This window comes from Nannospalax galili, unplaced genomic scaffold (assembly GCF_000622305.1).
Source record: "Nannospalax galili isolate Female #2095 unplaced genomic scaffold, S.galili_v1.0 scaffold1097, whole genome shotgun sequence".
Lineage (NCBI taxonomy): Eukaryota > Metazoa > Chordata > Mammalia > Rodentia > Spalacidae > Nannospalax > Nannospalax galili.
This window is the reverse complement of record NW_008340640.1, coordinates 1,788,819-1,800,061: the sequence shown is the minus strand read 5'-3', so window position 1 is coordinate 1,800,061 and position 11,243 is coordinate 1,788,819. Positions and strand designations below refer to the sequence as shown.

At 39.0% G+C, this 11,243-nt stretch overlaps 1 long non-coding RNA gene across 1 annotated transcript in view; it reads left to right on the top strand.

Moving 5' to 3' along the window:
- Positions 1 to 3,901, top strand: part of LOC115070781 — a 13,097-nt gene extending 9,196 nt beyond the window's left edge. The window contains exons 2-3 of the long non-coding RNA XR_003849910.1: positions 725 to 838; positions 3,536 to 3,901. This is a non-coding gene — a long non-coding RNA (uncharacterized LOC115070781). The remainder of the gene's footprint in view (positions 1 to 724; positions 839 to 3,535) is intronic.
- Positions 3,902 to 11,243: the final 7,342 nt, after the last annotated feature.

Sequence of the window (11,243 nt, the reverse complement as noted above, 5' to 3'; positions counted from 1 at the left end):
AATTATCTTAAAAATAATATAAATTATCTTTAGGAAGTTCTGTGTAATTTGAGCTTAATGAGCAAATACTCTGGCACAAATGAAATGTGAGTGTTTTCAGTGACTTCTTAAACAAGAACATCTTATGACCATAACTGTAGTACTTTGAAATGTGTATATTTTTATTTTTGTTTTGTTTTTAGATAAGATTTCATATCCTCCAGGCTACTCTTGACCTTTCTGTGGAGCTGAAGATGGCCTTGATCTGATTCTCCTGCTTTTCTTTCCAAGTGCTAAGCTTGTACACATACATCACCATGCCCGGCCGCGAATGTGTATTTTTGAACAAAATATTCCTAAAGTATAAGCCAATTCTAATTTATCGGCTACTTGACTGACTGAAAAAACAGTGTTTTGTTTCAAAGCTGGAGAGAAGACTACCTCTGAGGAACTGTTGAGAAATATTATGTCTCATTCTGAAGTTACAACTTCCTGAAGAATTTTCCAATACACATTTTAGTATCTTTTATTTTGAAATAATTTTAAACTTACAGAAGTTGCAAAAAAAATGGCCAAATTGTTCATAAAGTTGTTGTCTACTCTTTCCTCAGTTTCCCTTGATGTAACTAATTTAACCATAACATAATTATCAAAACCGGGGGATACCGAGACAGGTCTGTGAATGAAACTTTAGACCTTATTGTCAGTTCATTGGTCTTTCCCAAATTTCTTTTGTCTGTCCCAGGATCTGAACCAGGATCACACCTTTCATTTATCTGTTACATCGTTACTTTGCTCCAATCTGTGATGCTTCATTCATCTTTTTCCTGTTGTGACTTCGCTCTGTGATTCTGTGAAGGTAAAGAAATGAAATCAACTCAATATGTTTTTTAATGTTTTCAGTATTAACTTCCCAAATAATTCTGTGCAAATAAAAACCAGGATATTTTCCACAGTAGACTGTGTATTAATTATACAGATGAATATGGCAGACAGCATTTCTCAGTTGAATCTGAGTAGTCACTCAAAGAGCAAAATACTCTTATTCTTCAATACTTAGTATGTTCTAGAAAGAACCATTTCACATACCAGGCAGAATTTATTGGTAGTACTTGTCTTAACACCTCAGATGGATAGGCGATCCAGCACATCTTGCCATCAATTTCCTAATAGTATTTCTGGCTTTTGTGCAAAAAAAAATTAGATTGAAGACAAGCAAGAATAATTTCATACAGAAACTTTTTAGTCATTTAACAGTAATAATTGTTTAGTGTCAATATGTTAAAAGGTTTCTTTAGCTATGAACATTAGTCACAAACTGCAACATAGCCTATTTTATGGATTTTAAAGTATAATGACAGAAATAAAAAAGAACAGTTAAGGGTCTGGGGAGATGGGTCAGCCAGTAAAGTTTGAAATGTAAGCATGAGGACTTGAATTCTGATCCTTAGCACCCACATAAAAGCCAAATGTGACAGTGCACACCTGTAATCCCAGCGCTCAGTAGGCAGAGACAGGAGGATCCTCAGGGTTCACTGGCTACTCAGTATAGTTGAATCAATAGGTTTCAGGATCAGTGAAAGACCTTGACTCAGAAAACAAGATGGAGATCAAGAGAGGAAGACACTAATGTCAGCCTCTGACCTCAGTGTGTGCATGCATGGGTGAGCACAACTGCGCGCACACACACACACACGCACGGACATATACTACACACAAAAAGAAGAAAAGTGAGAAAAAAAAAAGATCAGTTGAGAACTAGGAGGCTTAAATATATTTTTAATGGTGGTTATCACTCTGTGTATGCTGACTAACATAAAAAGGCAGAATTTTTCTTGCAGTTGTGAATAGCAGCAGCACAGATATGATTCCCTAAGGGACATTTTTTTTCTTAATTGCTAAAGAATTTTTTTAATTGGTAAAGATTTTTGTAAATGACTATGGCTAATTGAGATTCTGATTTGTGATTACTATCTTTTTAAAAGTAACACTCTCTTTTCTGGGTACTGGCTGTTGTAGTTCTTTTGAAATAAGAGTTTTGCTTTGCAGCTTAGTTTGATCTGGAACCCACTATGTAGCTCAGGCTGGCCTCAAACTCCTGATCCTCCTGCCTGGCCTCCTAAGTGCTGGGGTTACAGGCATACACCACCATACCTAGCAAAAGCAAACTTTCATTTTGGAATACATGTATGCTTACAGATGACCCCTGAGGAACAGATCCTCAAACGACCTTAAGTGTAAATATAAATTGATTTATTTGGGCCAACTGTATGGTTTTAAACACCCAAATGGAAAGTATAACCAAAGAGTAAAGTGATCAGTATATTTCTTTGAGTTCAAGAGATTACATGTCTCAGACATTAGGCTTAAGTCCATATAAAAACGTTATTTAGACAACTATCTCTCAATGATTTTGTTCTGAATCAGAAAGTGCTACTCAGATGTAAGACTTCAAATCTTGGTCTGCAATACTGTAGTGCCCATCTGTAGCTAAGGGAGACTACCTGCTATTGTTCTGAAATGATGGCCAAATTTGTTTTCTCCCCCTATCTAGAAGCCTTTGAAAGGGAACTGACACTGATTCTAACCACTCCAACAGCTATCAAAATGCCTGAAAGCAAATCTTGAATCCATCACTCTCGAGTCTGGTCTTGGCAGACAAAAGAAAAATGAGGAGGAACCCAATAAAGGGATACTTTTGGTAGCTCTTGTCAAAAAATTCCAATGGACTCTCATATGAAATTTGAAATTTGCCCTGTTCTGACTTTTTTCTAGTTCACTTTCTGGAACTTGTAATGCTAATTACTCTTGCCTTTACTTCTCCTTCACATCTCCTATTCACCAGTGAAGGACTTTCTGTTCCCCCTACAGATAAGAGTTATACAATTTGGGAGTCTTTTAGATAGACCCAAAGGCTTACCCCAATTGCCCCTCCCTGTGTCCCTGCTCAGCATGAAAGAAGACAGAGCAGTCTGTGTCCTGATTCCCTATCTGCAAGCTGGGTAACCTTGTCAGAGGATGATGTGATAAGAATAGGAGGATGGAATTGGCTAGGCAGTTAGCATAAAAAGACCGCAAAGAAAAGTAGCCAGTTTCTTGGCTAAAAGTCAAAATGTCCTTGGGCCTCTTAGCAACATACTCCATTCCAAAGGCCAAAAATGCCAAAAGTATTTGGAAGCTCTTATCTAATCCTTAAAAGATTTTAGGCTTACCTCTTCAGAGGGGTGAATGTTAGAGTAGCAAAGAGCCCCATTTAAAAAAAAAAAAAAAGAAGAAAGAGTATATGAAGTTATCAGAAAAAAAGTGATGGGGAGATATGGGAGGAGTTGGAGAGGAGGGAGTGGGCATGGATTTGATCAAAACACCTTATATGGTTATATCCCTGTATGAAATTCTCAATAAGTTATTTTTTAAAATGTATGCTTACAGAAAAGTTACAAAGAACTGAGTTCTCAAAAAACTCAATCACCTGTTTTTTATTATTCTGTTAATATCTTGTATTACTGTGGTACACAATCTAAAACTAAGAAACCAATATGTTTCTTTTTTTTTCTAGAAACCTGAGATTTTACCAAGTTTTCCATGAATGTCTTCTGTCTGCTCCAGAATCCATACCCAAGGGCCATGCTGCATTAAGTTTCGATGCTCTCTTTGGGGTGAATAACAGATGGCTTCTCTCATTTTGTGTGATCTTTTCTTATGATTTGATTGAAGGCAGGCATTGAAGGTAGGGGTCAGAATTCCACAGAAGACATACTGTGTGGGTGCCCTTCTGATGCTTCCTTTCATGGGTGTGGGTGTGTGGTATCTGCAGCATCATTTAGTAGAGGTGGTACCTGTGGGCTTTTCCATTTTGCACTCACTGTTCCTCTTTCCAGCCTCTATCCTCTAACATAATAAAGTCACTACGGTTAGTCTACCAGCAATGGGAGCAGATAGAGGTCCCTTCCTGAAGCAGGTCTTAGCTACACATAAAACTTAGAATTCTTATCCAAGAAAAGTTTGTCTAGAGAATGACTTTTAAAATCTAACGTTATCCAGCTATCCAACTCTTTCATTGCTGTTGCAATAAAACTATATGTTGCATACATTTTTGGTGGGTTCCATTAATGCAAAATATGCAAAGCCTCCAGATAAAACTATTTTCTAATAGGAGAGAAAGTGAGAGATTAATAACAAGTAAACAACTGAGTAATCAAGGTAATTACTTATTGGGATGAGCACATTAAGTGAAACTCTGCAAGGTGTGAGAGGATGCGGTAACTGGGGAAGTCTGAGAGATCAGTTTCAAAAGGTCAGCCTAAAGTGCTGACATTTAAGAGAACGTTAAAAAGAGAACAAGCCGGTTTTGTGAAACTACAGGATGGTCTAGAGGCAGGAAATGGTCTTGTCATGGTTAGCTCAGGTCTCACCTCAACAGGGCCATGAACAACTCAGATATTTGGTTAGACATTATTCTGGGCATATCTTTGGTGGGTGTTTCTAGATGAGATTAACGTTTGACTCAGCAGACCAAACAAAACAGCTGCCTCTCCCATATGAGGCATGTATTGCGATTTTCTCATTGCTGTGGCCTAATACTTGACAAGAAGAAACTTTCCAAAGTTGCTCATGAAAGTGGCTTATTTTGGCTCATGATTTGAGGGGATACAGTCCATCAAGAAGGGGAAGGAATGGTGGCAGGAGAGTACAGCAGCTGGCTACATTCTATGGACAGCTTGAAACCTAAAGACACCAGAAGCAGGACCTGACTATAATCCTCCATGCCTGCCTCTGCAGTAAGCCACTTCCTCCAGCTAGGGCCTGCCTCCTAATGGCTCCACAACTTCCAGAATAGTGCCACTACCCAGGAACCAACTTTTCAAACACACGAGCCTGTGGGGATCATTACACATTCCACCCCTAACAAGGTCTACTGAAGACCTAAATGAAACAAAAAGGTTGAGGACAGTGAATCTGCTGCCTCACTGTCGCTGGTCTGGGACGTTGGTCTCCTGTCTTTGTGAACATGGATCAGAACTTACATCAACAGCTCTGCTAGTTCAGGCTTTCTGTCAGACTAGGACCACGATATAGGCTCTCTTATTTCTGCAGCTTGCTATCTAAGGATTAATACCCAGAACAGCTTTAAAAGGGGTTTGCAAGGGTTACTCACTACTCAAGTTCATGTGTTGGAGGCTTGGTTCTTGGGGTGGCAGTATTGGGCACTAGTGTGGACTTTCAAGATGCGGGACCTAGTGGGAGGTTAGTAGAGTGTACCCTTTGGCAGCCATGGAGGTATTTGTCTTATGACCCTGGTTAGTTATTATGGAAAAATATTTTTTCTTTGTTTGAGACAGGGTCTTATTGGCTGTCCTGGAATTTGCTATGTAGACCAGGTTGACCTAGACCTCCCAGAGATTCACCTGCTTCTTGAGTGTTGCCTCTCAAATGCTGGGATTAAAGGTGTGCACCACCACCCCTGCCCAATGAGAAAGTTCTTAATAAATCTTAACCTTGGCTCCTCCAGTGCTTCTGACTTTCTGTCTGGTGGAATGGATTGTTCTCCCACTATCATTATCTGCCATAAGGTGGTACAGCCAAGGGGCAGGGGTCTGCCAGAGATGATGCTATGTTATGTGGACTTTTGGTTTCTAAAACTGAGATCCACACAACCTTCTTTTTCTCCATAAGTAGTCCATCTTGGGTATTTTATTATAGCAATGGCAAATGGACTGATATTGAGCTGGTGCATTCAAAATGCAGAGAACAATGATGATCAATGATCAAAAGAAGCAAATGTAGAGAAAGATTATCAATGATCATTAGAAGCAAAGTATAGGGGAGGCCATAGTAGGGACTTGAGAACCATGCAAAGAAGGGGTTTGACTTTTATTCCAAAGATTGTAAAAAGCCCTTGAAGGGCTCTTAGCAGGGAAATGACATTATGTATTATGTTATTAAAAGATTACTGTGGCTGCTCTGGTAACTACAGACTGTAAGGGACAGACATCAGAAGGGTAAGCCAGAATGGGTGTGTGTGGCCTGGGTGGAAAAGGTTTCAACACAGGCACAACAAAGAAGGCGAATTTAGGATAACATTTGGAGTTAGAACTAACAGGCCTCATGCATGCTTACTTATAGGTTTTACTGATTTCAAAAGGAAAAGATAAATATTCTTACAGAATTTTAAGAGATTAAATATGTATTAAGGAAAGGTAGACTAAAACTCCCAAAGAAGGGCTAAAAGATAAAGATACATGATCAAGAATGTTCATGGCAGAATTACTGGTTCAGCAAAAATTAAGAAACCGATAAAGCAATCCAGGCATTGAAAAGAAAGCAGCTGGTGTTGGTGATGTGGCTCATGGTGCTTCTGCCTTACATATGAAAGTCCCTGGGTTCAATCCTCAGAACTGGGAGAAATACAGTCATCTTTGTGCTCTGAAAAAAAGCAGATATTCAAGATACAGAGTGTAAAAGCCTCATACATAGTGATATGAATGTTTTGATGCCATCAACATAAGTTAAAAAATGATTAACATTGTGTCACCTTTATAAGTATTACAAATAAAAGGGTAAAAAATTATCAATTTCTGTTCATCATGATCTCCTTAGAGTAGAGCAGGAATGAGGGAGAATTTCACATTGTATTTTTGCCCTTTTAATTTATTAAGTGATGGATGAAAAGAATATAATTTTTAAAAGCAGGCACACAAATAGTACTTTTAAGATCCATAGCTATTTAAGTGAAATCTTTTGTGTGTTTGTATGCATGTGTATCTGTAAGTGTATGTACACATGTGTGGAGGCTACCTGTAAGTGTGTATATACACATATGGAGGCTAGAAGGCAATGCCAGATGGCTTCCTTGAGCGTGCTCCACTTTCTTTTTTGAGACAGTCTCTTACTAAATCTGGAGCACATCAATTTGGCCAGGCTGACTGGTCAGTGAGCTCCAGTGAGCACCTGTTTCTAACCATCTTCCAACTTCCCACTGCTGGACTTACAGACATGCTCTGCTTTGCCCAGCTTTCATGCGGGTGCTGGGGATCCAAACTCAGGTCCCCATGCTTGCACAGTAGGCGCTCACCACCTCAGCCATCTCCCCAAGCCCTTGATGACGTCCTTGAATAAACTTTAGGAAATAAATCCTACAAAGTATAATTTTTTTGTGCCAGGTATACCTTGTAAGTTCCAATACTTGGGGAAACTGAGGAAGGAAGATCTTGAGCTCAAGGCTGGACTACATAGTGAAAGCCTATCTCAATAGACAAAAACAAAACACACACACACACACACACACACACACACAAAATCTCTCACACACACTTGTGAAAAATAAAAAGATTATTTTGAAGTTGTGCTTTATGGGAAGACTATTAAATCATGATTATCTTTGGGTACCAAGGTTATAGATTAGTACAAACAATTTCCATTTTCTTCCTAACTCCTTTTTATATTTTCTAAACTCTCCATAATAATCATGTTTTACTTTTGTAGTCAAAAGGGTTTCTTTTTAAGAGAATTGTTATAGTAAGTCAAAATTTCAGTATATTTAGCACAGGATTTCTGTATAACATCAAATAGGCCTTTTCATCAATAACTAAACCTTGAAGATTTTATTTAAAAGCTGATACCAGAAGAGTTTCACTGCGATACACTGGCTTCCACCTTCTTCATTCAAAATTGCAACACTAGGGCCATGAAGACTATTCCCTGGCAAGCAGCACTAAAAATGTCATTACCAAAATGACTGTGCAGGCTTCCACCAGACTTTGACAGAACCTCAAGGAGAAGTCAAAGCAAGAAGCTGACTTAAAAAACAACACCTCTAGTGTCTTGCACCTTCTCTTGCTCCCAAGCACATGGTATGCAGCAAACACTCACGCTATGTAGAGAGAACCTGAAACTGCAAAGTGCAGTAATAGTGTGCAATGTGATGGGGGAGGCGTTTTCTTTATGGCAACTCAACCTATGCAGAAGGTTCGAGATGAACGTTATGAAGTAGGTCCCACACGCCATACATATTGTACAGCAGCCACTGTAGCACAGTTACAGTTTGCTTTTAATCATTCCAGCTGGGGCTTCATGACTTTCAGATTATTTCTAACTTATTAACTTTTACCCTTGCAGCAACCCACAAACTCCATAAGTCAGTCCTTATTTTTAAATCTCTTTTTAAGCCAAAGTATATAAATTCCCACAGTGAAATACTTGTTTTCCTCTTTATATCCTCCTTTCTCAAAAAATGTCCTGTGTATGACTAAGTAAAATTAGAAAAAAATGCCGCATTTAAAAAAATCAAAAGCCCATAAATGAAAGTGGCTAACTTGGCAAGCAGGAGCCAAATCTGTGGAGGGTGGCTGGGAGCAGTGTGATGTAGACACTAACAGGGTCCTCACCTTGGAATGAATAATTCTATGTGGTGCTGCCCTGTGTTGTGTATTTTAGGATATTCAAAAATAATCTCTGGCCTCTACCCACTGGATGCTGGTGAGGTAGAGTTCTAGCACCCTAACTATGAAAATAAAAATGTCAAACATACAGCTAGAGGAATGGCTCAGTGGCTAAGAGTACTTTCTGCTCTTATAGAGGATGTGGGGTTTGGTCCTCAGCCCCAACATGGTGGCTAACACCTGTCTTTAACTCCAGGGGATCTGACACCCTCTTCTGGCCTCTGTGGGCACCATTCATGCACATGGTGCACTTACATACATGCAGGCAAAACACTCAATATACATAAAATAAAATAAAACATTTCTTTTAATGTCAAAAATCCCACAAGGAAGAAAATCATCCTCAGTTGATGAGCACTGTGCTAGACCAAAAACCTTACAAAACCAAGCCCTTTGAGCTTTGCCAAATCAAATTGTTGGGCTCCATGGTTGATCTCTACCCACTCATCCAGTCACCACCATAAAACAACAACAACAAAAATACACAGATACCCTTACATTCTTCATGTCAAAGCATTTGAAATTTGTCTAGGTTTCTCATTTCAATAAGCAGCCAGGAAAGCAGGATCAAATCAAAGGACTTGACTGTGTGTGGTGTTTTCCAATGGTGGTTCACTTTTACTCGAGCAACAAGGTGAATGTTAGTGAGCTTAGGGCTCTTCCTAAGGGACTCTGTTCAAGTATGGGGCATTTCAGTAGCTTGCATCATTCTTGATTTGGAAAAATTGAAAAAAAAAACTAGTTGTTTACAAGTAATTGGATTTATAGTTTGATTTATAGTCCAAAAGGCACTGGTGGCCAAAGAGGCTCTGAATTCTAAAGCTCTCTGTTTAGTCTTTTCAAATAGAATCCACTCTAAAAAAAGAACAATGGTTCTTAACAGGTGATTTGAGTCTATGTAGACTTTTGGGGAATTGCTCCAGATGTCTAATAATTAAATACGCCAAGGAGAAAGATTTGGAAAGAAATGCATTGGAGGAACACACACATTAATGAGCTCTACTGCTTGTTATTTCGTCCCCTATGAGGATGGACCAGCAGTTCTTTAGAGCTTTATTTTCCCTCAAGTTCTCTCTCACTTCATACTTTATAGAAACACAATTGCAGCTGGGCATGGTGCATATGCCTGTAATCTGAGCACTTGGGAGGCTGGGCAGAGGATTGAGAGTTCAAGGTCATTCTGAGCTAGGCAGAAGGGAAGGGAGAATGGGACAGGGAAGGAAGAGGAGGAAGAGAAAAGAGGAGAGACTAGAATTGTGTAAAAAAACAAAAAATAATGTCTTATACATTCACACATCTATATATTCATATGAAAGTAAGAATTTTGCTTTAAAGTAAATAAAATAGCTCATTAGGAGCCAAATGTGACCATGTGCTATGTAGCAATTTCCTTCAAGTTGAAACATTCCATCCTGGAGGCAGCTTGACAGTTTTCTGCTGGGGTTGGCTTTTGGTAGTACACTAGCCTTTGATTTTTCCATGCTCCTGTAAGTAACCTTGAACCCATACTTCCATAAGTAATCCCAATAAACTCATTGCTTCACCAAGTTGGACTTGAGTGGTATCCTTACTTTGATTTAGTTCCTGATCTGGGGTGAGTAGATGTTTGTTCCTGTCTCCCCAGGAGGAGTGTCACATCACATCATCATAGCATAGGAACATGATTTAAGTTACCTTGAATGGCATGCTCCAATATGAAAGCGGTTATACAAACTTTTATAGCCAAAGGAAAAGAGCAGTTATAAATCAATACATTCAACAAATACACTGGTGGGTTGCATTAAGTAGGTCTCACCAAACCCAGGAAGCCTTTCATACAGGTTTCAGTTGTTACAGATTTTGTAGAGATTAATGGTTTGTTAAATTTAACAATATATTTAAGAGAGCTTTACCTAGGAAACTATTAGATAACATACAAAGGTTGAAAATTAAAAATGGCAATTTTTTCTAAAGAACCTAAAATAGATAATTTTGGATTTTGACGGGTGACATTTTATCCGTAATATTCTACTCCACCCAGGCTGAGAGAAAAATTCTGAGAGAAGCTCATGCACACAAGCATCACCACACAGGCACTCATGCATGTCAGTAGAAAGCAGGGAGATACATACTGAACACCTCATGTGCCAAGAACATTAAACTCTATGTTGGTTTTTCTCCATTTATTTAATCAAGACACTTAAGATATACATGTGTGTGTTGTTGTTGCTTGTTTTACAGTGCAGGTTTAGAGCAGTTATGTAACATGATTTAAGTCAACAAAATGCAGTCTAGACTGGAGATTTTATGATCCAAAGCTAATGTGTCAAAATTCTATTCAGTTTTGACATAACCGAAAGGTTCAATGTATCAGAGTCTCTGTAAGTAAAACAAAACTTAGCAAGCCTTAATATCCTTGGTACTCACATTATTTACCCCGTCACCTGGCTTTTACCTTAATTTATACTCCTTCCCCAACCCTACCAACACAAATCACTCAGGACTAAGGGTCAGCAATTTTGTTAACTGATCAGAGCAAAGATTTAGAAAAAAAAAAAATTGTGGTGTAAGCCTAATAACGGAGGCTTCAAGAAAATAAAGGAATGGGCTGGAGAGATGTCTCCGAAGTAAGAGTGCTTGCTGCTCTTCCAGGGTCTTGGGTTCGGTCCCAGCAACCACCCACATGTCAGCTCACAACCCTCTGTAACTCCAGCTCTAAAGGATCCCGTGCACTCTTCAGGACTACAAATAAAAATAGTCTTTAAAAAGAGAAAAGAGCCCCGGAACTCCCTGGCTTCCGGCCTAGACCTGGTGGCAAAGAACCAACCTTTCTGCAGCTATCTCCTC